Genomic DNA, 25900 nt, shown 5'->3' with positions numbered 1-25900 from the left:
GAGTCGGTGGGTATCCCATAGTGGACGGAGGACATGATGTCTGTGGTGGTTTGGGTGGTGAGGGGAGAGACCAGGTGGTGAATATTTGGCTGGTGTTTGTTGGTTGGTTGTGGTCATTGAGGTTGAGGGTGGTGGGTTGGGGTCGAAAGAGATGGTGGTTATTTTGCTGTGAAAGTAGTCTGCGAGAGTGTTGCACAGTTTTTGGGAGGGGTGGGTGGTGTTTGTTGGCTGTTCGTAGTGTGTTTGACCGCGGTGTTGATACAGGCAGTGATGGCTTTTTTCTTGGGTTACTTGATGTGAAGGTGATAGATGCAGAGGGTAGTTTTGTGAGGGGCTCTGTTGGTGAGTTTTTCATGATGCCCCAGTGCTTCTCCAGTTGGTAGCAGTTGTGCTTGGTGGTCCCAGGCTAGGGGTGTACCAGCTGGCTTACTCTGGGGTTTGGTAGGTTTCTGTGAGGCGACTCTGTTGACCCAGTTGGAAATCCAGGTGAAGAAGATCTGGGCGGCCTGGTCAAGGTCTACTGAGGCTTGGGGTTGGGTGGAGGTAAATGCCTGTGTCAACTGCGTACTGGTCACCTTGCCCCAGGTATGGTGAGAAGTTGTGTGATGCTAGATACTTGGCATCAGAGATGGTGAAGTGTACAATGGCGTGATCAGTCGAGGTGAGTTCTGTGGTGTAGCTGAATCTGATCTGCCACTGTAGGTGAAGTTGGGGTTGAGTGTGTGTCTAGCCTTGTGGGTGGTTACGGTGACAAGTTGGTTGAGGCCACTGTTGTTCAGGTTCTCCGGAAGTGCAATTGAGTTGGCTTTGTTGGGGTTGTTGAGTTGGAAGTTGAGGTCGCTGAGTAGGACGTAGTGGTATGAGTTGATGGCCAAGGGGGCGATGAGGTTGGAGATGGAATTGTAGAAAGATTGGTGGGGTCCCAGGGGTCTAGAGGTGAAGGTGCTTCTTATCATGGTCTATGATCTGTCTGTAGTTGGAAGTTGAAGTGTTCCATGAGAGGCATGGGGTCATCATTAGTGATGGTCAATCTGATGGTTTCCTTGAAGATGATGGCAGTGCCTTCACCTTGTTTGTTGGTGTGGTCCTGGTGCATGATCTTGTAGCCGTCGGTGAAGTTGGGGTTCGAGGAGAGGTTGAGACATGTTTTGGTGGGGGAACAACCGTTACATCGCAACTTTTACAACGCACTTCTATTACAACGCAACTTTTACAACGCTGGATCCATTACATCGCATGCCTTTACAACGCATGACATTACAGAGCAGATGCTATTACAACGCATGCCATTACAACGTAAGTATAGGTAAGTATATAATTGTATTTTATATTTTATTTAACATTATTTAATTATTTTATTTAATATTAAAAATAAATAAATATATTAATTTATGTTTTTTTATATTGGGTTTGGGTTTTGGAGTACAGGGGTATTTTTAGGTTTCAGGGTTGGGTTTGGGTTTTGGGGTATAGGGGTATTTTTAGGTTTCAGGGTTGGGTTTGGGTTTTGGGGTACAGGGGTATTTTTAGGTTTCAGGGTTGGGTTTGGGTTTTGGGGTACAAGGGTATTTTTAGGTTTCAGGATTCGGTTTGGGTTTTGGGGTACAGGGGTATTTTTAGGTTTCAGGGTTGGGTTTCGGTTTTGGGGTACAGGGGTATTTTTAGGTTTCAGGGTTGGGTTTGGGGTACAGGGGTATTTTTAGGTTTCAGGGTTGGGTTTGGGTTTTGGGGTACAGGGGGATTTTTAGGTTTCAGGGTTGGGTTTGGGTTTTGGGGTATAGGGGTATTTTTAGGTTTCAGGGTTGGGTTTGGGTTTTGGGGTACAGGGGTATTTTTAGGTTTCAGGGTTGGGTTTGGGTTTTGGGGTACAAGGGTATTTTTAGGTTTCAGGATTCGGTTTGGGTTTTGGGGTACAGGGGTATTTTTAGGTTTCAGGGTTGGGTTTCGGTTTTGGGGTACAGGGGTATTTTTAGGTTTCAGGGTTGGGTTTGGGGTACAGGGGTATTTTTAGGTTTCAGGGTTGGGTTTGGGTTTTGGGGTACAGGGGGATTTTTAGGTTTCAGGGTTGGGTTTGGGTTTTGGGGTACAGGGGTATTTTTAGGTTTCAGGGTTGGGTTTGGGTTTTGGGGTACAGGGGTATTTTTAGGTTTCGGGGTTGGGTTTGGGTTTTGGGGTACAGGGGTATTTTTAGGTTTCGGGGTTGGGTTTGGGTTTTGGGGTACAGGGGTATTTTTAGGTTTCGGGGTTGGGTTTGGGTTTTGGGGTACAGGGGTATTTTTAGGTTTCGGGGTTGGGTTTGGGTTTCGGGGTACAGGGGTATTTTTAGGTTTCAGGGTTGGGTTTGGGTTTTGGGGTACAGGGGTATTTTTAGGTTTCAGGGTTGGGTTTGGGTTTTGGGGTACAGGTTTTTTTTAGGGTTTAGTTTTAAAATACAATCTTTTATTTTAATTTAAAAAATTAATTTTAATAATTTTATTATTTATTAAAAATAGTTTTTTATTATTAAAAATTATTTTAAAAATAAACTTAAAGTATTATATGTACTAAATAATTATTTAAAAATAATTTAATTTATTTAATTAATTAAATTTAAATTACTTACATTTAAAAAAAAATAATATACATACCTATACTTACATTGTAATGGCATGCGTTGTAATAGCATCTGCTATGTAATGTCATGCGTTGTAAAGGCATGCGATGTAATGGATCCTGCGTTGTAAAAAATGCGTTGTAACGGAGTGCGTTGTAATATTTCGCGTTGTAACGTCATACATCCGTTTTGGTGATGAAGGTGCCGCAGTGGAGAGGGTGATGATGGTGTCCTATATTTCGGTGATGTGCTTGCTGAGGGAGCGTGCATTGAGAAGGATGCATTGGAGTGGTTCTGGGATGTTAACCACTTCCATGCTAATGACAAGGTCAGCTCGTCATGCAGTTTACTGGACCTGTGCTTATGACGAGCTGACCTTGTCATGAACAATGGCTTTCAAACCTTTTCAGCACCCAGCGGGAATTTCCTTAGCAGGCAAGGTTTAATGATCCTCTGGGCGGGAGCGGCTATGAAATCTGACATGACTAGGTTGTGTTGCAGGAGAAGTGGTAGTGTAGGCAGGTGAAAAGTCCTTTGGTTGATTGAGAGGAGAAGGTGAAGCAACAGTTGTTTCTGTCCAGGTTCCAGATTCAGGAGTTACTTGGCGGTGTATCTGCGGGTGCAGGAGGGCCAGAGGTCCTGGCGCTGGGCACGGTCAAGGCACGGATGGGCGCAGACAGTCTTGCCTTTGGCGCGCCCGCTGTGCAGCCACGCAGCAGCATCTATTTGTAGTCGTGGGAGGGGCTAGCAGGGAGGCGTGAGGGGGGGGATGATGAAATGGCAAAAAGAGGGGATGGTGACAGGACTGGACCAAACCAGCAACCCTAACCCGACCCACAGAAAATAACTGTAACCCAACACACCAAAAAGAAATGGAAAGAGGAAATAAAATAGAGTTAGGGGAGTGGTGGCTCGGGACGTCAGTGGCAGCGGTCACCTGGGACTGAACTGGAGTCCTCGAGGCTGGGGGCGAGGAGCTGACACACTAGGTTGAGTGGCATGAGGACAGGAGAGCGGCGCACTGACCTGGAGGTTTTAGCACAGTGTAATAACAATCCATCCTAAAAGGCCTATTCCCTTTAACAAATGTTTTTCACAATAAGTAAGGTCTACTTGCTTTATCATAACTTTTCATTATAAACAGATCACACCTAAGAAGTCTGATATAACTTTTCCCAGTAAACTGACTCCTCCGAACAGGGATGCTATATTAGATCGTGCTTTCATTCTCCTTATTCAGGTCCAAGAAATGATCTCCACCAAACATCTGTTCCTCTTGTTGCCCATTTTTCAAGTGTAACAAAAAATACTTGAAGAAAGAAAGGAACATCTTTAGTTACACATTACACGCAAGGGGCATCCTTAGTAATCAAGGGAACCAGTGGTGGCGGAGTTTTAAAGAGTTAAGCACTACAATCATTAAGCATCAGGAATGGATTACCTCTTCCAAGAGGGCATTTTAGTACCTGTTCAGGATAAGTAAGAACATGATCTGAGATTAGGGGTGGAGAATTGCCAGCTTTCAGTGTCAGAGGTCAAATATTCAAATACACAACATCCACGCCACTGCCTAAAATGAAGACATCAAAGAACACATACACAGACTTCACCTTCAAGAGTAAACAGACCAGACTATGCATCCTTTGGGAATGCCACGCATTTGCATAGTTTATCTTCTTTTAATGCTAAGCAGTAATTACTTGAAAGAAGCTTTTAATTTGCATTTCCAATGAGTCATGTAATACTGCATTGAGCAAAGGATCAAGGCTGCCAAAGAGTTCGCATCACAGGCTCAAGGTGTTGCTTGGGTCACTCGAGAGAAGTCTTGTTAAAAAGCCTTGGCAAATATTCTACATTACTGACACAGTGTACATCACTGTGTCTGAAAGTAGGTTCACCCCCATCACATGATCTACTGACTAGCAAAACACCACTTAAGAACATGGCTCAATCCTCTTTCAAGTGATAGCCTTCATATAGTCTGATCATTTTTGGTTTACCTAATGTGTGAGAAAGGGGTTGTCAAGATATTATAACAATCATGTATACTACCCTGCATAGTCCTTAAGCACTACAAGTCCTGGATGAAGCCTCTCTTAAGCAGGAGTGTTTCTTGTAAACACCTGTATACCAAGCCTCCGTTTACACCCATTAAATTTCACACCACCGCATGTAAACCACGATCTTGTGTATCCACCAGAATCAATATATACTTGAGATGAACTGAAAATAAATCATCTTCTCTGAAGCTTTAAGCATAGCTCCAACCTCTTTTGTGGGGAAATTAGATGAGCGTCCTCACGTACAACCAATGTGGGTTAGCACTGCCATGCTGTCCGCTCCATCTCACAGGCTGTTGAATGCACCATCTTACAAGCTCAGATTCCACATCTACTGTATGTCCTTCCTCGACTGCTGAATGCTCCATCTTACAGGCTGATTCCACAACTGGTGCGGTCTTTCCTTGGCTGCTGAATGCTCCATCTAGTAGGATGTTCCCAGAGTTTACACCCTTCATTGACTGCTGAATACACTATCTTACAAGCTAAGTTTCCACACATACTGTCCTTCGTTGATTGCTGATTGTTCCATCTTACAGGCTCATTTTCTGCAGCTAGTGTGTGGTTTTCATTGTCTGTTGAATGCTCCATCTTAAGATACCCAAGTATCCACAAATGGTACAAAAGCAGCCTCCACATTGTCAAAATATGGCTCTTCCCAATAATGCTGTTCCTTGCCATTTTTGCTTTGCACACTGCACATATGTGATGATATAGGTGCCGTTGTGTGGAATATAAGTACTGTTGTGAAGTCATTAAAGCTCTATTTCATTTTTCCCAATTCATTTCTTGATCGAAGTCTGGATAACAGAAAACAAATCATGGCTCCCAGTAAAACACAAGCCCTTGTTCAAAGACTTTGCTCATTTTCCTCGCTGATGTGATAAACTTCTCTATGAATGCCTTTATCCTCTATCTCTGGAAAGCACTCAAGTCTAAAAATATTTCTCCAGTAACATTCTTCTAAGTCGTTAGTTTTGACTCTGATTCACCACTTGAAATGAGTTAATCTCCGATTCTACTTCAGTGGCATGGCATATCTTATTCACATCATGTCTGATGTCGTACAGGTCAGCTAACAGAGACTCAAACTTGTCGCTCAGCACATTCTAGCCCTTTATATTCACACTGTTTCTGTTAGATATATATATGGATATCGGCTGGACAGTAGGAGGTCTCCGAGTCTGCAACAAAGCTCTCTTGTTTAGGTTGAGCTTCTCATGGTATGTTTATGGCTTTCCCTGAAGACATATCTAACATCTTTAGGTGGTTCTGAATATACCCTTGTATCTCAGGGGTCACAAATGGATGACTCCTCCGAACAGGAATGCTATATTAGATTGACTCCTCTTGTTAGCCATTTTTCAAGTGTAACAGAAAATATAAAGACTTGAAGAAAGCAACCTCTTTAGTTACACATTACACCCACGGGGTATCCTAACTAATCAAGGGAACCAGTGATGGCGAAGTTTCAAAGAGTTACCACAACATCGCTAAGCATCAGGAAGGGATTTCCTACTTCCAAGAGGGCATTTTAATACCTCTCCAGGATAAGTCACAACATGATCTGAGATTAGGGGCGGAGAAGTGTCAGGTTTCAGTGACAGCTGTCAAACATAAAAATACACAATATCCACACCACTTCCTAAAATGAAGAGATCAAAGGACACATACACAAACTTAATCTTCAAGAGTAAATACACTAGAGTATGCAGTACTCACAAACTTCTCAAAACCAAGAAAGCAGACAATACAATAGATATGCACCACTTCATAAGGTCATATTCTGGTAATGCTGGAGCAGGACCAAAACAACTTATCTTACAACGCTATTGGCAAGAACACTTTGAAAATGCTCTGCAGGTGGCTAACATAGAGGAGCTCGACCTGCTGATACTGTATACTTAGGGTTAAAAAAAATCACAGGAGAGAACGCCCCAACAATTCAATGAGAAGGCGGGGAAGAAGATGAACTTGTGGAGTGGGTACGATAAATACTCAACTGGTCCTAACCAAGAAGTGCACATAAGTTACAGTGGAGGACAACCTACTAAGTGTTGAGGAGATGCATCACTGCATCTGAATGATGAGTTACCAGTAAGAGGAAGAAGGCTTATAAGGGAACATTATAAATCGTTCTGATGTCAATAACATGATTTTCCCAACATGACAAAAACAGGATGCCAAATGCATTTCCTCAAATTGTTAATCAAAGTCTTTGTTAATCCTGTTAAAATAATTTCCTCACAAACATCTTTTGACAATGATTTTTTGTCTTTGGATTTCCTCTAGACAATGTCCATATCCTCTTTAATTTCTTCACTGTATTTGCACCTCTCTTCTTCCACTGCTTCTGTTAGCCATCTGTCCTGCTTTCCTCACCCTTTGTCTTCCACCCTTCCCAGGATCCTGCAACAGAGTGGCCCCTTTTTTTAGGCTGACTGCTCCGAACAGTGATTCTATAGTAGATCATGCTCTAAACATTCTTATCAATGCATTCTCCTTATTCAGGTCCGGGAAGTGATATCCACCAAACATCCGGTTTTCTTGTTAGCCATTTTTCAAGTGTAACAAAAAATATAAAGACTTGAAGAAGTCAACATCTTTAGTTACACTTTACACCTAAGAGGCATCCTTAGCAATCAAGGGAACCAGTGATAGCGGAGTTTTAAAGAGTTAAGCACAGCATTGTTAAGCATCAGGAAGGGATAACCTTTTTTTCATTTTCTTCAGTTGACTCAGGATTTCCCCTTCTGTTATCTCACTATCCAGGTACACCTTATCTGTTTCAGGTAGTTGCGGCAAATGTTTTGTTATCAGCCAGGATTCTAACTCTTCCCCCTTAGGATCTTTATCCTCAGTATAGAGACTTCTCATAAAAGATCTTGCTTCTTCTCTGATTTCTACGTCTGTTTCCAATAATTCTCCTGTCTGTCTTTGTAATAGGACTTTGACGTTATTTCTAGTTCTCTCTTCTCTGGCTTTCCAGGCTAAAAGAGCTCCACATTTTTCTCCGTACTCAAAATTTTTTAATCTACTAGACTCCCATTTTTCTTTAAGAATTCTCTCCTCCGATACTTTTAATTGAAGCTGTAAATCGATGAGTTCCTTCTCTATCAAGTGTACTCTGCTGGAGTTTTCTAAAATTGCATTCTGTAATTCTTGATCTTTTCTTGTTATTACTGCCAAATCTTCCCTTCTTTTTATTTTTATGCTCTTTCTCTTATAACTCATTAGGGAACTTAGAACTCCCCTCAAATAGGCTTTATATGTTTCCCAAACAACCTGGGGGGAGGCAGATCCTAAATTCATCGCGAAGAACTCTGATGTTTTTTCATTAACTTCTTCTTTTAATTGATTATCTAATAGAAGTGATCTCTCCAGTGTCCACCTAGGTTTTAATGAAGTTATGTTCAATTCAATTACCACTTCCAGTACAGCATGGTCTGATAAGCCTGTAGGTGTAAAGGAAAGGTAATTGATGTCCTTAAGTAAGTGCTGATCTACTAGAAGATGATCTATTCTGGAGTAATTCTTGTATTTTTTGCTATAAAAAGTGAAGCCTAATTTATTTTTGTATTTTTTTCTCCAAACGTCTGCTAGAGTGAAATCTTTCATTAGGACGTCTGAGATGGCAAGTGATTTTAAGGGAGCATGGTATTTCGCCTTAGAAGTTCTATCTAATTTTTGGTCAAAAACCAAGTTGAAATCACCACCTAAGATTAAAGGGCCAGTTGTCATAAATAGTGCTAATTCCAATTTAGACAGTGGAACAGGATCGTCCTCATTTGGACCATAGTACACTGCAATTGTATAGGTGGTATTTTGAATAAATACTTCCGCAGTTAACCATCTTCCAGATTGATCTGTCTCGAATTTTCTCAGGCTTATCCCGCTATTCGCCCGAATTATAATAGAAACACCCCTTGTAACACCTGATTGCCTAGAGCTGATTATGTCTTGAACCCATCTTAATTTCTTAAAGAGAGAATTGCATAGTGCCTCCTCTAAGTGTGTTTCCTGTAACATTATAATTTGAGCATCTGAATTTTTTAGGAATTCGCAGATTCTGTTCTGTTTTACTTTTTCCCCTATACCGTTAATGTTCCATGACAGGACCTTAAGTTTGTATAAATTAATCATGGGTCTAATATAGGTTCATGCCCATCCAAGCCTTTGTTCAGTGTAGAATTATTTATATATGAGGATTTTTTGTTTTTTATTTGCCCCCTTGCACCCCCCACCCCTTGAACCCCTCCCCCCCGAGGAACCCCCCCTGCATACCTGGCGATGTCTTCGCCTTTCGGAGCAACCGGGTGGTGCCCGTAGCCTTTAACTGTATTTTGGTGAGACAAAATTAAATCACAACTAAATCATCAAGTCCCTCTGTTTTGTCATACAGCATATTTATATTTATATTTACCTAACGTTATAATTTTTTTTTTTTTTTTTTTTTTTTTTTTTTTTTTATTAAATTCATCCTTTAAAGTAATTGCCAGTTCTACCCGTTACTATTCCTCCTGCTCGCTTTTTATTCGGTCCAAAAAATTATCGACCTCTTCTGGTTGTGTGAAACTGTATGTCTTATTTTTCCACATGATCCTGAGCATAGCCGGGAATCTCATCTGAACATGCGCTCCCACTAATCTTAGATCCGGCATTCTGGTACCCAGCTCCCATTGTCTTTGTGCAGTTCTCGCACCAATATCGGACCTTATGATATAAGGACTAGATTTATAACGTAGATCTGACTTTGATAGGGATCTTCCTAAAATAAGTTCCTTAACGCTGTAGGTTTGAAAATTTACTAGAATTCTCCTTGGTGTTTTCCTATCCGAGCGTCTCTTGTATGGGTCTCTGTGTACCCTTTGGATTTCTGCCTCCAGGTTTATATCCGGGCGATCTTTTAAAACACCATCCCTCAAAAGTCCACAAACAAAGCCCTTTAAGTCCTCCGACTCTTCCCCTTCCGGAATCTTTAGGATCCTTAGGTTATTCCTCCTAGCATGAGTCTCCAACCTCTCAATGTCCATAACCAGTGATCTGTTTTGAGTTTTAAGAAGTTCTATGTCTTTTTGATTCTGTGTGCAGTTTTATTCAAAGCAGCTGCTTCTGTTTCCAGGTTCCCTGTACGCAAAGTGACTTCCTCTAACTTTGCCTCTAACCCGTCAAATCTGTCCTGGATTGTTTTCTGGTTATTTTCCGATATTTCAAATTTCGACATCATATCACATCTTAAGGATCGAAAAAGATCCCCTAGCCGATCACTCTCCTGCTCACTAGAGTCCTCAGACCTTCTCCTTGTACCTAGAGTCATTTGAACAGAGTCTGATGGATTGACTTTGCTTACATCTTTTCTTCTTGTCCCGTCTTCACCTTTCTTAAAGCTGCTATGTACAGCTTGACTTTTGGGTCTAGTATCTTGCTTCCCTCTCGCTTTATCTGCAGGAGGTGCTTTAATTAGGTTGCCCTGAGCATTTGATCCTTGAAGTGTCTTTGTGCTTTCAACCTCTGATAGATTTGGCTGACTCTTGTGAAGCTCAGAACTTGCTATGTTCGGTGATTCTGTTCCCTCCTCTGCGTTTTCCATATTTCCCAAATTCTCCAAAACCCCGTAACGGTTTTCTGAGGGTACGATGCCGATGTTGTCCTCTGACAGAATTGGGGAACGTTTAGCCAGATCTAGGACTTTGAAGAAAGATTTAAGGGAGGGGGTACTTTTCACAGCTTGACTCTCGTGAGATGCTCCCTTAAGTTTTTTAATTAAGGTGATCTTTTTCTTTTTGCTTTTACAAGGGGTTAGTGGCATAGGTCGCTCTCTCTCCTCAAAATCTGAAACGCCCTTCCCTTTTAATTCTGCCCTAGATCTCAACTGGTACCTATTTCTCTTAGCAGGAGGGATATTTCCTTGTTTTACCAGATTTGAGCTTATATCAGCATTAGCCGACCCAGTAGTTTCAAGTGTGACACTTTCCTTCTGCTTCAGCTTTTGACCTTCAGACCCCGAACATTTTGATAAAACCCACTCCTGTATTGGGGCTTTACTGATCTCATGTGTTGAAAGATCTGGCTGCGTTGGATCCATACAACCCCACCGCCCGGTGTAAGATGCTTGGGTTTCTACCACATTACATCCCTTCTCCCTACCCCTTACTACGAGGGAGTACAACTTCTTTCCCTCAGCCTCCGTTTTGTGGGGCTGTTGCTCAGGTATATGAGTTGCCAGACTCCCTAACTTAAGTCTAGGTAGTGCGGAGCGGAGTCTGCTCCAAAAATACCGTCTGCGTTCTTCCAACATAGGAAAAAAGAGAGCACAGATCTAAAAGTATCTGTAGGTGTCCTTGCACTCCCCCTTTTTTTTTCCTTTGAATAAACCTAACCTCGAAGTAAGGAAAATCAAGTGAATTGCAAGATACAGCTGGTTAAGATGTACGGGATAGGGGAGACTATTACCGCTACTCCCCCTTGTTTTCCACCTTACCGATAAGGTGTACCTGGATAGTGAGATAACAGAAGGGGAAATCCTGAGTCAACTGAAGAAAATGAAAAAAGGGAAAGCGGCAGGCTCAGATGGGTTGCCAGTGGAGATCTATTTGGATAATAAAGACCAATTAGTGTCTCCATTAAAGGAACTTTTCAACCTTTTATTGATTCAGGGTTTCTCAGCACCTCCCTCATGGGGAGTAGCCATTATAACGCTCATACCAAAACCAAATAAGGATGTCAAAAGAATAGAGTCTTACAGACCTATTTCTCTGCTGAATACAGACATGAAGATTTACTCTGGTATTTTAGCAACTAGACTATCGAAGGTTATTAAGTCTATAATTCATCCTGACCAGAGAGGTTTTATCCCAGGGAGACAGTTAAATGAACTAACTTTTCAAGCAATAGGAGCTATAGACTACGCCAACGTTAAAAATCTCCCACTGGCCCTGGTCGCCATAGATGCTGCTAAGGCCTTTGATCAGGTCAATTGGAAGTATCTTTGGGCCTCTATGGCGGCTTTCGGGTTCCCTCAATTGTTCATAAAGGCGGTTAGATCCCTATATTACAACCCAAAGGCTAAGGTTTTAGTTAATGGAATTCTATCTGAATGGTTCGATATATCCCGAGGTACCAGACAGGGTTGTCCCTTATCCCCTCTTCTGTTCGATGTTTATATGGAGCCTTTTGTTTGTGGGATTAGAGAGGACAATATTATCCAACCTTTTTTGCTCGGAAATCTGTCCTTGAAGGTGGCGTTATACGCAGATGATCTTCTTTTATATACCTCCGACCATTTAGTAGCAATACCAAGGTTATTTTATTTATCAGAAGAATTTGGGAAACTGTCAGGTTACCAGATAAATAAGGAGAAAACTGAGATCATGGGATGGAATAACAACGTACCTATATTAGGCGCTAATCAGAAAATGAGGTACCTGGGAATTTATTTAACCCAATCATTAAAAGACATTACATCACTCAGTTGGAATATGGTGGTTAAAGATATTAATAAAACATTGATAAGATGGGGAAACTTGCCCCTGAATATATACGGTCGAGTTAACCTCATTAAAATGACTATTCTCCCAAAAGTGACTTTCCTATTCAACTGCATCCCCTTATCATTCTCACTGAAAGATATTAATACCTTGCAGGGTAAAATTGGATCATTTATATGGGCCTGTAAGTCTGCAAGAATCGCATGGAAGAAACTGAGGAGGGGTTTAAGTTTAGGAGGGCTTGCCCTCCCAGATCTCCTGTCATATTGTCACGCATTTCATTTCAGAAATTTTAGGATTCTTGCAAATAAGTTAGATGCATCATCACAGGGCCGCCTGTTTCAAGCCTTATTAACTGACTTACCCTATGACCACGATTATTTTTTGTTTAAATTTGGAGACCAGAAATTTTTTTTAAAAATTCGCCTTAAAATCCTATCGACCGCACTAAAAAACTGGGGGTTCATCAGGAAGATATTTGATATCCCATATTACCATACATATACCCCAATTTGGGACTCTCCTGGTACACCTTTATGCCTCCAAGATCATCTGTCACAACCTTTGAGAAATGCTGGGTTAAAAATATGGGGTGATCTTAGGAGGGATTCGGGCCTGGTGGACTGGAATTCTTTAGCACAACCTACTGATGGGCAGTTAACTAGGTTCAAATACTATCAACTATCTTCCTGGTGGTCCAGTCAAAATATGCAAAAAGAGAAAGACACAGATATTTTTGACTATATAGGAAGGAGGGGGAAATGGGTAAAAGAACTCTCATTTTGGTATAAACTGTTGATCAAAGAAGAAGAGAGTAAAACCAATTCAGAGGTTATAAATTTATGGGGTCATTGTATACCGGACACTCCTGATGAAGTTAACAAAGTATGGTTAGATTCCTTTTTGTTGTCATCGAGGCTAATTAAGCCAGCAAATTTAAGACGTAACCATATATTTACGGCCTATAGAGTATATTGGACTCCGGCCAAACTGAACAAGATCACACGAAAAAACTATTATTGCCCCCGATGTAAACATAATGCAGCTGACGATATTCATATCTTTTTAGAATGTCCAGCCATTCAAGACTTTTGGAAAGCGGTTATGGATTTTTTGTCTGATGTACTATTAACGACTATTATTTGTTCCCGTAGACTTGTTTTTTTCGGTTTATCGAAAGATTATGATATCAATAGTCCGGACTCACAGTTTATTTTTTATATAATAATCATTGCTAGGAGACAAATTTGTATGGAGTGGAAGTCAGTGTCTCCTCCTCGCTTTGCAGAATGCCTGAAGTATATAATGGAAGTCTGTAAAATGGATTTGGCTGGTCGAATAGAGAACATTGAGAATGTTTGGTCTAAACTGGTGGTCTGGATAAATAGGTGAACGGTCCTGTGATTATGCCAGAGGTTGAGTCGGTCTTGTCCTCCACCAGGCCTAGGGCGCCCAATATAGGCTTGGAGGAGTGGGATAAGGAAAGCAGCCTACCTCTGGGACTTCCCTGTATGCTATGATACTGTCTCCATGGCGGACTCGATAAATGACAGTATAAGAGGCATCGGTGAGACCCATCTAGAGCAAATATATTCTGGTGGCAAATATGAGGACAAAAAAAAAAAAAGGAAGGGATAACCTATTTCCAAGAGGGCATTTTAGTACCTGTTCAGGATCAGTAACAACATGATCAGAGATTAGGGGTGGAGAATCGCCAGGTTGCAGTGTCAGAGGTCATTTATGTAGGCCATGTAGCTTGCTCTTGGGAAGTATTTGTGAAGGGGATCAAAGGATATGCCCAACCCATTGTGGAAGGAACATCGTGGTAGATTACTATTACACCGTGGAAGTAACATTCACATCTGGCTAGCAAAATATTATGCTATGTGTTCTATTAAGTTATTATCAACATTAATAAACAGATCATCATGATGTGAGTGTCTGTGCATGCATCTACCCCAGCTAGTAAATATGAACTTCTTGCAACATCAGATTTCTGGGACATGGAGAGGAGACAATCGGTAACCCTTAGCTTCTTGAACTATAACTTACACACTTGATGCTTGCTTGCCCCCATGTGCGTGTGGCTCAGGCTCATGAATGACTGAATAGGTCAGTAAATGAGCATACCCACAAACTGCCACCACAGCCTCATCTTTCAAAACAATAGCCGCACACCACTGCTTAAAACCAAGAAATCTAACCATGGAACACCACCACCGAAGTCCAAGAAATCAAAATACACAATATCCAGACCACTTCCTAAAATGAAGAGATCAAAGGACACATACACAGACTTCACCTTCAAGAGTAAATAGACCAGAGTATGCAGTACTCACACTTCTCCAAACCAAGAAATCAGACAATACAATGAGTATGCACCACTTCATAAAACTAAACGTTGAATCAATATAATACCCACACACCACCTCCCAAAAATAAGACATCAGATCACACAATAACCCCACACTGTCTCTAAAAATTGAGATCAAACTAACAGGAATCCATCCAAATGTAAAAGATCAAAAGGTACAATGTTAAGACAACGTAACACATTCATAATTAAGATTTTGATGTGACGAGAGTATTCTGTCTTGGACTGAGACAATATTTAGCAGCCTACATTTAAGAAAACATACACATCATGTCTTTACAGTTAATCCTGGCAGGTTGCCGCACTTATGCTGACCTCTAACAGACTCATGAGTAAAGTGATGAAGAAAGAGATATGGTTTGAGTTGGGATCCCAGCACAATGAAAGTTTACAAATGTCCCAACATGACCACGGTTTGAGAAAGTGGAATACGCAATTAAACACACTCTTGTTTGCTATGGTCTCTGGTCTGTGATGACTTAGATAGGTCTGTATTGAATGCTTGACAGCACCACCAAACAAGATATCTAGTTATTTATCTGGAGAATCAAGGCGGGTATTGCGCAATCGTGAGTCGCAATCGTGACCGCTGAGCAACATGGTCGATGCCCTGTGGAGCTGCTAGACAGCTATAGAGGAGATATGCCAAGGCTCACCACCTCGGCCATCACCTACCCAGCTGGACATTGGGCACTGTTCTCCCCGCCTTCTCTCCTTCCTCCCCCTCCCTTCGACGAATTACTGTAACATTCTTGTTTTGCCTATGTTTTACTATGCTCTGCGAACAGATGTAATTTGTAACTTGTAATGCTACGATTCCTCATGTAAAGCGCTCTGATACCTTCGGGTCTAGCCAGCGCTATATAAAACTCTTCAAATAAATAAATAAATAAAATAAATATTCTGGGAATGCTGGGACAGGACCAAAACAACTTATCTTGCAACATTATTGGCAAGAACATTTTGCAAATGGCCTGCAGGTTACTTAAATAGAGGAGCTCAACCTGCTGAGACAGTATACTTTGGGTTAAGAAAACATCACAGGAGAGAACGCCCCAACGAGTCAATGAGAAGGCGGGGATGACTCGTGGAGTCAGTACAATAATAAATCAACATGTCCTAACCAAGAAGTGCACATACGTTGCAGTGGAAGACAAACTGCTAAGGGTTGAGGAGATGCATCAGGGTATCTAAATATCACTGTATCTAAATGACGAGTTACCAGTAAGAGGAAGAAGGCTTACAAGGGAACATCATACATCTTTCTGATGTGAATGACATGCTTTTCCTTACCTGACAAAAACAGGGTGCAAAATGCATTTCCTCAAATTGTTAATCAAAGTCTTTGTTAATCCTGTTGAAACAATTCCCTCACAAACATCTTTTGACATTGAACTTTCGTCTTTGTATTTCTTTTAGACATACCCCATATCCTCTTTATTTTCTTCACTGTATTTGCACCTCTCTTCTTCCAATTGCTTCTGTTAGTCATCTGTTCTTCTTTCCTCGCCCTCTGTCCTCCTCCCTTCCCAGGATCCTGCACCAGAGTTGCACTTTATTTTAGGCTTTTTTAGCTCTGATTAACATGTCTTCTCTCCACATTCTTTCTTTGTACATTTCCCTCCTTCTGCTCTCTTTTGCGCAGCCCTCTTACTTGCTTTGTCTCTGATGCTGTCCCACCATGTAGTTTCAGACTTCTGTAATCTACTTTAAAAAAACTAAATTGAGTAAAACAAGTCAGGGGCTTCTGTAAAGTATCATTTAACTTCATTATTGTTCTGTATTTTTCGAAGATTTTAATCATTGTTTCTTTTATGAACTAGGATTCAATACTGTGGCCAGAGCAGTTAATTCTCAGAGTAGATACTTTCCTAATTTGGAATTGGGTCAATGTAGCTGTTCACTAAATTAGAATTTCATGAATTTGGATTTACCAGACTGTGGTCCACAAAACTGATATGTTCTACCTGCTATGGAAGTATTTTTCTGGTTGGGGAATTTGGGTTGCGGAAGACATCTTGGGATGTCAACACGTTAAATAATGACCCTGTACGGAACACAAAATAAAGGATATTATTTATGACTTGTATGCTATGCACAGTGCACCTGTCATTTTCCTACACTGCCCACAAAAATTGTGGTGTCATTGTGAGTTGGTTATTTTGTGGACGTTTGAGGTGCAATAACATCTCTTATGTTTTAAGAGTAGCAACAGACCCCCTTATGAGTTGGACGTACACTCTAAAAATATGCAAGTTATGGTGTGAACTGCAGTATAGTTTAGCGTAAATTGAATACCTTTGTTAAATAGCTTGATGTGAGAGAGCACCGTTACCACTAATACAATAATTAGACCCTCCAGTTGCAAACAAATCACGAAATTAGGACTTTTGTAAAAATCCAACGTGGTGTTTTAGTAGCCCCTTCGACCCTCCTCATTCACAAAGGGCCTAATTACGATGTTGGGCAGACTTGCATCCGTCCACCACCGTTGCGAAATGGATGTTGTCAAATATTCCTGCACCGTGTGGCAGGCCCCATTGCGGAGCCTGCCACACGATGCATGGATGTTTAGGGGGGCACCATAGGTGCCCCCCCATACCTCATAGCGGTGGGCCAGGAAGGAAGGGTGCCCTGTTAGGGACCCCCAAAGACACTTTCCAACAGCCTTTCCATGTCGGAAAGGTCGACGTGAAAAAGGCTGCTGGAAAGTGCCATCATAATCCTGATGGCAAAGCCGAGTCTGGTTCTGCCACCATTAGGGGATTATGGTGGCTTCCGATGGTCCGACGGGCCCCCTGAGCCCGCCGGAAGCGCAGCAGAATCCCCCAGCAGGTTTCACTCTGCCCCCAGTCATCCAAATACGGTGGTCAGACTGAAAACTACGATGTTGGGCAAAAATCCTCTGAGAGCTGGGTTGGAGGCTTTCCGCCCAACATCGTAATCTGGCCCTAAAATGGGAGGAGGGTGCAGAGAGCACATTAACATCTCCCTCCAGCAGCATGTGTGTCAGCCTGGGAAGGGACGTAACTAGATGGTGCTTGAGCAGGAGCAAAGATTAAACTCTTCTCTCTCTGGCATTAGATATTCCTTTCCACAGCTCATACTTGCGGCACGGTTCAGGTTTGCTGACTATCCCACAGTATCTTTTTTGACAGTCCCATGTTGAGTCTGTCACAAAAATATCATACATTTTGCTTTTTTGGTCGCAATTTTCTTGTTTTGCGGCTGCAAATTTTGGCAAATCATGCAGCATTATCCTTAGGAGCATTGAGCAACTGACGTCAGAGGAAATGTGGATATATTTTTATAATAATGGTATACCGTGCAACACAACTGTGCTACGGCATTCCTAAGCCAAAGGGTTAGCGGACAGGATCAGCCACCCTATATAACAAATACAGGAGTGTAAAGAGAAAGTAAAATATTTCATTTTTGCATGTCTTGTTAACATTTGTTTTTGTTCTTATTCTGCTCATTTCGCTTCCTAGCAGAATAGGACTTTTTAATCCATATGTTATTTCTATGGATGGTTTGCTTTCTGATACCAAGACACTTTAAGAAAATCAACAATTTGCTTTTGCAAAAGCCATCTCTCGAAAGGAGCTGAGCTTGTGGAAATATTTATTTCCATAGTTCTTGGACTACAGGGCGTGTCAAATGTAAGTAGCTAAGGGAACCTTTATCTTTCTTGGAATTTGAGCATCTCAAACCGTATTAATCTATACATAGACAAAAGGCACCAGTATGTGCTAAAACAAATTAGTTGTTGTCTTAGTCAATGTGCATTTGATATTTACCCTAGTTATATCACTTAATATCACAAGCCACACGTTCCCTAGAGTATCTACTTACAATTCTGTTCTCTCTTTGTATCACCTTAAGCACTAGAGATGTTCTCAATCTACCTCTGCCTCCTGAAATTGTTTTAGATAAACAATGCCCTACCTCCTATGACACACGTGGATGGGGAGTTTGTTAATATAACCCTCAGAGTTAGGTAACTCCAGATATCACATGCAAGAAAACTGTGATCTATCTGACTTCTAAATGGAGCTACGTTTCTTCAACGTACATTTGATACATTTTAAGATATCCCTTTTCATCCAGATATTCCACTTTGATTTATCAGTTGGAAGAGTAATACAGTTAGTGTTCCAGGTGTATGCAAAGTCAAACCAATCAACATTGATGGAATGCTCCCTACTTACTTCTTAATATACTTTATGGGCCAGTACCATGCTATTTTATCAATTCATTGCACTAAACATCCATTGTATTCGACAATCCCACATTCTGAACTCCAGATGCATATTTACCCAACATGGCTCATTTGTTTTTTCTTTCTTTTGGTATATTATCTAAAAGAAAATTAGGAAGAACCAGTATCTGGCTGTTCCAGTAATTTCTATTTCTAACATCCAGCATACCAAAACCCTCTTTGATTACTGAGATGTAAACTTTTCATTAGCAACATAAGAACAAACTCTCTAATCAATTTACTATGGTCATAAATTCTTTTGGGCGCATAAAGATATAAATGACTTTGAACATATAGAACTTTTGTAAGGATACTAACTGGAAGGATGTTAATTATTGACCATAAGCCTACACATAGCCCGTCACCTGTTCATATACACATTAAATTGGTTAATAAGTGATTTAGGATTGATCTCAACGCGTCTGATTGTTGTCTAGGAATATGCTCTCAGGAAGAAGGACTGGAGGTATCGAGTACCTATTAATGTAGGTCATGCATGTGGAGGCAGTACTTAATATCTACATGCATTAGGATCCTTTCAGCCAAGGAAAGATTGGTGGTCATCATAGAGTGCTGGTGCTATTTGGATTGAATCTACATGTGCTTGGACGACATGCTGCATGGCAGCATTCTGGCATGAACTAGGGTAATTCGCAAGCCACAAACTATGTGTACCCAGAGAGACAGTGGTCATTTTAGATTATCGGGCATAACTCTTCGCATCGTTTACCCGTCCTTTTCTAGATAATTGAGCTACAGTGTGGCTGCAGCAAGGCCCTCGCTACACTGATCGAAATTTCCTTGAAAACTCATGTTACTTCCTTCATAATGGTTTTGAATGGATGGTTTTGAATGGATGACTGGGTTACAGAAAAATATCATGATCATGTAATTGATTAAAATGAAGTTTGAACTATTCTCTTGAATATATAGGAGCTGGCCTATTACTAAGATTGCAGTGTGAAGAAACAGAAAGGCCACAAATTGGATTATTGCCTATGCATTTGCAAATATGTATAAGGTAATAAAGTTTTAGTACGCATATGCAGCTGCTAAGATTAGGGAACAAAAATATATTATTAGTATTGGTTATTTTACACTACTATAGAATTCAAGTAGAAACTGTAACTCATTTTCCTCAAGAGAATGTATAGTGACAAAGTTCGAAGTTTGTTGTAATTATCCAAAGCATAGGGCGAAAAACTAGTGTACATGCATAATTTAGATATTTATGTTTTGTATGTTTTAGTTTTCAGGAATTACCCATCCCATATCGAAGTGGTTGGTTAGACAAAGATAATATTCAGGTACATCAATTCACAACTGCAGTTACACTTATTTCGCTAAATGACAAGATTCTTAAGATATCTCTTTCTCTTGTAGAGATTCAACACACACTGCGGACTGCACTGAGCAACTGAGAGATTGTGCAGTACTGAATCCTGTGTCTCTGTTTTCTATGGTGTTCCATTCCCCTTTACCTCTTTCTACCTCTGGACCTCATGTACTTATATGTGTGGCTACAGGTGGCAAGAGACTGAAAAATAAATTGCTGCTGTAGGTTCATTCATAGTTAATACTGACATTTGCATCCCTAGGAAGCAAATCAAACAAGTTTCTATTCACTTCCTTCCACCATCTTTCACCATCTATTGCTACTAGGCTTATTCATCCTTCAATAATAATAATTATTTTACATTTCTGCCAAACAATACAACACTCGGAGAAACATATGAATCTATTGACAACCTTCAGTATTACTTGAATCAACACAAAAATGTATTGCTAAATCACAATTGTCAGCATATAGAATAACCTTGTGTGTATGTGTGTGTGTATATATATATATATATATATATATCCCAAGGTTTTATTTGGCACACTGAAAAGTTAGGGAGAGAAAGAGCAGTCCTGTCTGGTACCCTTTTCAATTATATAGCATATTAATTTCATGTTTTCTTACAAGTGCTTAAAATGTCAAACGTGTTCTATCTCTGTCCACACATCAAGCACCTTAAGCAATTTTAAGTTTCCCTCCTTCTGTTTTAAAGCCTTCTCAACCTCTATCTTTTTACCAAGATCTATGCCATTGATAACCTTTTCATTCTAGTTTTGAAGGAGTGCCAAATTATTTCCAAGTATTTAATTGTACTATTATATATGTCCAGGAATTCCTTTAGCTCTTTAAATGTTTTCTGTCATAAACCATAATTTTGGAACAATACGATCTTACGTTTTCAGCTTTTAGGGATGCATAGTTCTGTATTTCGCAATTTAACAACTGTTGCATGGTCTGATGAAAGTATACTGCCAACAATCATCAAAGAAATGTTGTACAACACTGATTTAGAAGACAGAAAGTAGTCTATTTGGGAGAATGTAATAAACACTGATGAATAATAAAGCACTCCCTTCCTATGAGAGGATGCAGTCACCAAATATCTGCAAATTTTGTCATTAAACTGCATGTGACTTAGCGCAATATAATCTTTTATTATCTTATGTTCTTGGCGTAATATTTTTATCCAACTGGAAAAAAGGAACACAATTAAAGTCTTACCCTACAATAGTCTCATAAGTGCAACTTAATTATACCAAAATGTTAATTATTTAGAGATATCTAACATTTGGAAGACAGCCATAAAATAGCTAATTTCCTTACTATCTAAATTAACTCTCGCCAACAGAAATGTGCTATCTTTATGAGTGTTTAATGCACCATTTAACATTGTAGATTTTTATGGATGAAAATCACCAGAGCGCCTGAATTTGTGTAGTAGTATGAATAAAATTCGCATTGCACTACCACTTACCTTAACCTTTGTAATAAGGGGGTTTTATTTGAGCGTTATGAACACTGGGACAGTCCTGTTGAAACAAGTAAGTCCTTCAAAACTAAACACACTCTAAATGAGCTTCATGTAATTGGCAAGGAGATCAGGCCACGCTTTCTCTCATTCGAATTGTATTATTAGACATTTGATTCATGTTTTTATTTCGAGTTATTATACATTTAATGGTTTTAATTAACTACACGTTAAATAAATAAATGTTTTTAAAAAGTCAATAATTATCAACTTTTTCAATTTGTGTATATTGTTTAACTTTTAGGCGTTTAATACTTTTTTAACTTGTGAGATTTTGTAACAGGGACCAACTGATTGTATTGCTGCTTTTACATATGGCTCTGTGGAGCCTTAAATTAAGAAAGAGTAAAATTGGTTGGATATAACCACTACTCTGTCAAATAGTCTTAAAGAGTAAACCTTCCTGTAAAGTGCTAAATATTTCCCTCAAGGCCTATATATACTTTCATTCAGACATTGTTCATTTGCATTTGAATATACATCAAGGTACAACAGTGACACATATGATCATCTCATTATTATTTTTTTATTTTATCAAAACTTGTTTCTCTTTTTCTTAAAAAACACATCTTTTTTTCTTTTCTTTTTTTAGATAATTCTTTTCAAAAACATTATGCACATAGACATTTCTTTAATTTTTAATCTTTTTCATAAATACACAACAGTCTACTGTTGTGTATTTATGAAAAAGATTTCTTTCTAAGTGAAATTCTTATCAACATAGATGGATTTATAACCATTAAAAATTAATTCCCCTCTTTTCCCTGGCCTCAAGTGCTATTAGAGGAGGTTCCCTTTTTTTGTTATAAAACTTCCTGTAAAACCATAGGAATTCATCCCGCTACTAAGATTAGGGGAAATTGCCCAACTGTACGTCCAAATTAGGCCTAACTCTATCAGACATACATCCGAAATGTCTGTTGCGGTGATGTGGTGCTGTATTTTAATCATCATTAGGGCAGGGAGCATGCACGGCATGCCCTTCTCATCGTGAGTTCCTACACTGCCATACGAGCTTATATGGCCCCCTGAGTTACATGCTTAAGCGAGTGAGAACATGCCAAGTGTTGCATGAAGCTAAAATGCTCTGTCCCTGTATGGTGCAACAGGAGCACCACTACCACACAACAGACATGCAGATGCATCCTGGACTGCAAACTGAAAACAACCACTGTGAGCAAATCAAGTCACACTGGTGTCTAAGTAAAACCCCGCTGCATGCACCATCATACACTGAAAGAGGGGTGGAAGCCCAGACGGAACTCACAATCAGTCTTGCTAAACTTCCCACAGATATTAAGCAATCACTAAATAAAACACAAGGCCAAATCCCTGGGGTATGACAGAAAGCTTTGATGTGGCAGCTAGCTGATATGTTATTACTCAACACAACTAATAATGGCATGCTTTCTGCAAAGAAGAAGGCAACATTTATTTCTACTCTAATTAGTGCTCATGGCATCAAAACAATGTCAGCCCTTTCTATCCCAACGGTTGTTGAGGGAAGCATTATTGTAAATGCCTCACCCTCCAACCGAGTCACTAGACACTTTAATTTGAACACCTCGGACGTCAGTCTTTGTTGAGTCAAAACTGAAAAATGCATACCAGCCATGCCAGGCACATTTGGCAGGATTGGTCCGTGAACAGGAGAGGGGAGGTGTGAGGCCGAAAGTCTAGAAATTCAAGACTGGCAACACAACAACTAAGCAATTAATGAAAAGATGTACCATCTTCACTCTTTTATCCCTCCACTATCCTTTTTCAATAAAAATTAACAGACTAACATGTTTCACTTCTCAAATTCCATATTCCATATTCAACTATACTAATATACTGCCCAAATAACTGAATAACATATCTACTACTCAAATTACATCATATTTATGCTATACTAATTTTCAACACTAATCCTTTATGGGTTCCGGAGTGGCGTGCTACTCACCAGAAAAGCGCTTCAACGCCCATCAGGGGTAACAAGTGCTATATGAATCCAAATCTTTCTTCCCCTTTTATCCATCCGCTATCCTTCTCACTCCAAGTAACAGACAAATATCCACCACTGAAATTACCTCATATTTCACCATATTAATTCATCACTAATCCTCTATAGGCTCCCTGAATAGCATGCGTCAACAAGCGAGCGATAAATAAATACAAACCTTTGTCCTACTCTATCCTTCTGCTATCATTCCAAATCCAAATAACTGATTAACCTATCCACCACTTAAAATGTACTTGCATGTTTCACTATACTAATTCAACACTAATCCTCTGTGGGTCCCGGAGTAGCGTGCTACCCACCGAAAAAGCGCTTTGACGCCTCGTCAGGGGTAGTAAGCGCTATATAAATGCAATTACAATACAATACAATCTGGAGCAATGGGGTGGGGGGGACTTCTGGAATATTCAACTTTACTGGACATGAAACACCTCTAACATGTTACCTGTACTGGCTGTTCTAATGTAATTCGCTCTATTGTAAAGCGCTCTGACACCTCTGAGTAAAGTATGCACTATATAAATCAATCAATCAATCAATCAGTTCATTTGTAGAGCGCACTACTCACCCGTAGGGTCTCAAGGCGCTGGGAGGGGGGGGGGTGCCGCTACTGCTCGAACAGCCAGGTCTTGAGCTTCTTCCTGAAGGAGAGGTGGTCTTGGGTCAGGCGCAGATTGGTCGGAAGTGAGTTCCAGGTCTTGGCGGCCAGGTAGGAGAAGGATCTTCCTCCTGTTGTCGCTCTTCGGATGCGGGGGACGGCGGCGAGGGCGTGGTTGGTTGATCTGAGGAGGCGCTTGGGGGTGTAGAAGGTGATCCGGTTGTTGAGGTAGCTCGGGCCTTGGTCGTGTAGGGCTTTGTGCGCGTGGGTGAGGAGCCGGAAGGTGATTCTCTTGTTGACCGGGAGCCAGTGCAGATCTCTCAGGTGTCCGGAGATGTGGCTGCGTCGGGGGATGTCGAGGATGAGTCTCGCCGAGGCGTTCTGGATCCGCTGGAGTCTCTTCTGGAGTTTGGCAGTGGTTCCGGCGTAGAGGGCGTTGCCGTAGTCCAGTCGGCTGGTGACGAGGGCTTGGGTGACCGTCTTCCTCGTCTCGGTGGGGATCCACCGGAAGATCTTACGTAGCATGCGCAGGATGTTGAAGCATGACGAGGAGACGGCGTTGACTTGTCTGGTCATGGAGAGGGAGGAGTCCAGGATGAAGCCCAGGTTGCGTGCGTGGTCCGTCGGTTTGGGTGCGGTGCCCAGGGCGGGGGGCCACCAGGAGTCGTCCCAGGCGGAGGGCGTGGAGCCCAGGATGAGGACCTCCGTCTTGTCTGAGTTCAGTTTCAGGCGGCTGGTCGTCATCCATTCGGCTACGTCTCTCATCCCTTCGTGCAGGTTGGCTCTGGCGGTGGCGGGGTCGTTGGTCAGGGAGAGGATCAGCTGGGTGTCGTCAGCGTAGGAGATGATGTTGAGGTTGTGTTGGCGTGCGATGGTCGCGAGGGGGCTCATGTAGACGTTGAAGAGGGTGGGGCTCAGTGAGGATCCTTGAGGGACGCCGCAGATGACTTTGGTGGCCTCTGACTTGTACGGTGGTAGGCGGACTCTTTGTGTTCTTCCGTCGAGGAAGGAGGTGATCCATTCCAGTGCCTTCTCCTGGATTCCGATGTTGCTGAGGCGCTGTACTAGGGTGCGGTGGCAGACAGTGTCGAAAGCCGCGGAGAGGTCTAGGAGGATGAGGGCCGCTGTTTCTCCGTTGTCCATCAGAGTTCGAAGGTCGTCGGTGGCGGCGATGAGGGCGGTCTCGGTGCTGTGGTTCGCTCGGAAGCCGGACTGTGAGGGGTCGAGGGATCCATTCGTCTCGAGGAAGGCGGCCAGCTGTTTGTTGACGGTCTTCTCGATGACTTTGGCCGGGAACGGGAGGAGCGAGATGGGACGGTAGTTCTTGAGGTCGGTGGGGTCTGCTGTAGGTTTCTTGAGGAGAGCGCTGAGTTCGGCGTGTTTCCAGCTCTCAGGGAAGGTGGCGGAGTCGAAGGAGGTGTTGATGATGTCCCGCAGGTGGGGTGCGAGGACCGCGTCGGCTTTGTTGAAGACGTGGTGAGGGCAGGGGTCAGTCGGAGATCCGGAATGGATGGAGTTCATGGTGCGGATGGTGTCTTCGGTGCTGATCGGGGTCCAGGTGCGGAGGGTGGTGGTGGGTGGCGTCGTTGCGGTTGTGGCTTGCGTTGGTTGGTTGTTGAAGCTGTTGTGTATGTCCGTGATCTTGTTGTGGAAGTAGG

At 41.5% G+C, this 25900-nt stretch overlaps 1 protein-coding gene and 1 long non-coding RNA gene across 4 annotated transcripts in view; one reads left to right on the top strand and one right to left on the bottom strand.

Annotated features, from left to right (window-relative positions):
- Positions 1 to 21724, top strand: part of LOC144756334 (uncharacterized) — a 251909-nt gene extending 230185 nt beyond the window's left edge. Inside the window, exons 6-7 of the long non-coding RNA XR_013595128.1 lie at positions 20025 to 20082; positions 20159 to 21724. This is a non-coding gene — a long non-coding RNA (uncharacterized LOC144756334). The remainder of the gene's footprint in view (positions 1 to 20024; positions 20083 to 20158) is intronic.
- The window catches only part of LOC144756333 (uncharacterized), a 155877-nt gene that overhangs the window by 18619 nt on the left and 111358 nt on the right, over positions 1 to 25900 (bottom strand). The window lies entirely within an intron of this gene.

The sequence above is a fragment of the Lissotriton helveticus genome, chromosome 5_1 (assembly GCF_964261635.1).
Source record: "Lissotriton helveticus chromosome 5_1, aLisHel1.1, whole genome shotgun sequence".
Classification (NCBI taxonomy): domain Eukaryota; kingdom Metazoa; phylum Chordata; class Amphibia; order Caudata; family Salamandridae; genus Lissotriton; species Lissotriton helveticus.
Note: the sequence above shows the minus strand (reverse complement) of the source record. Positions and strands in the feature narration are given on the sequence as shown.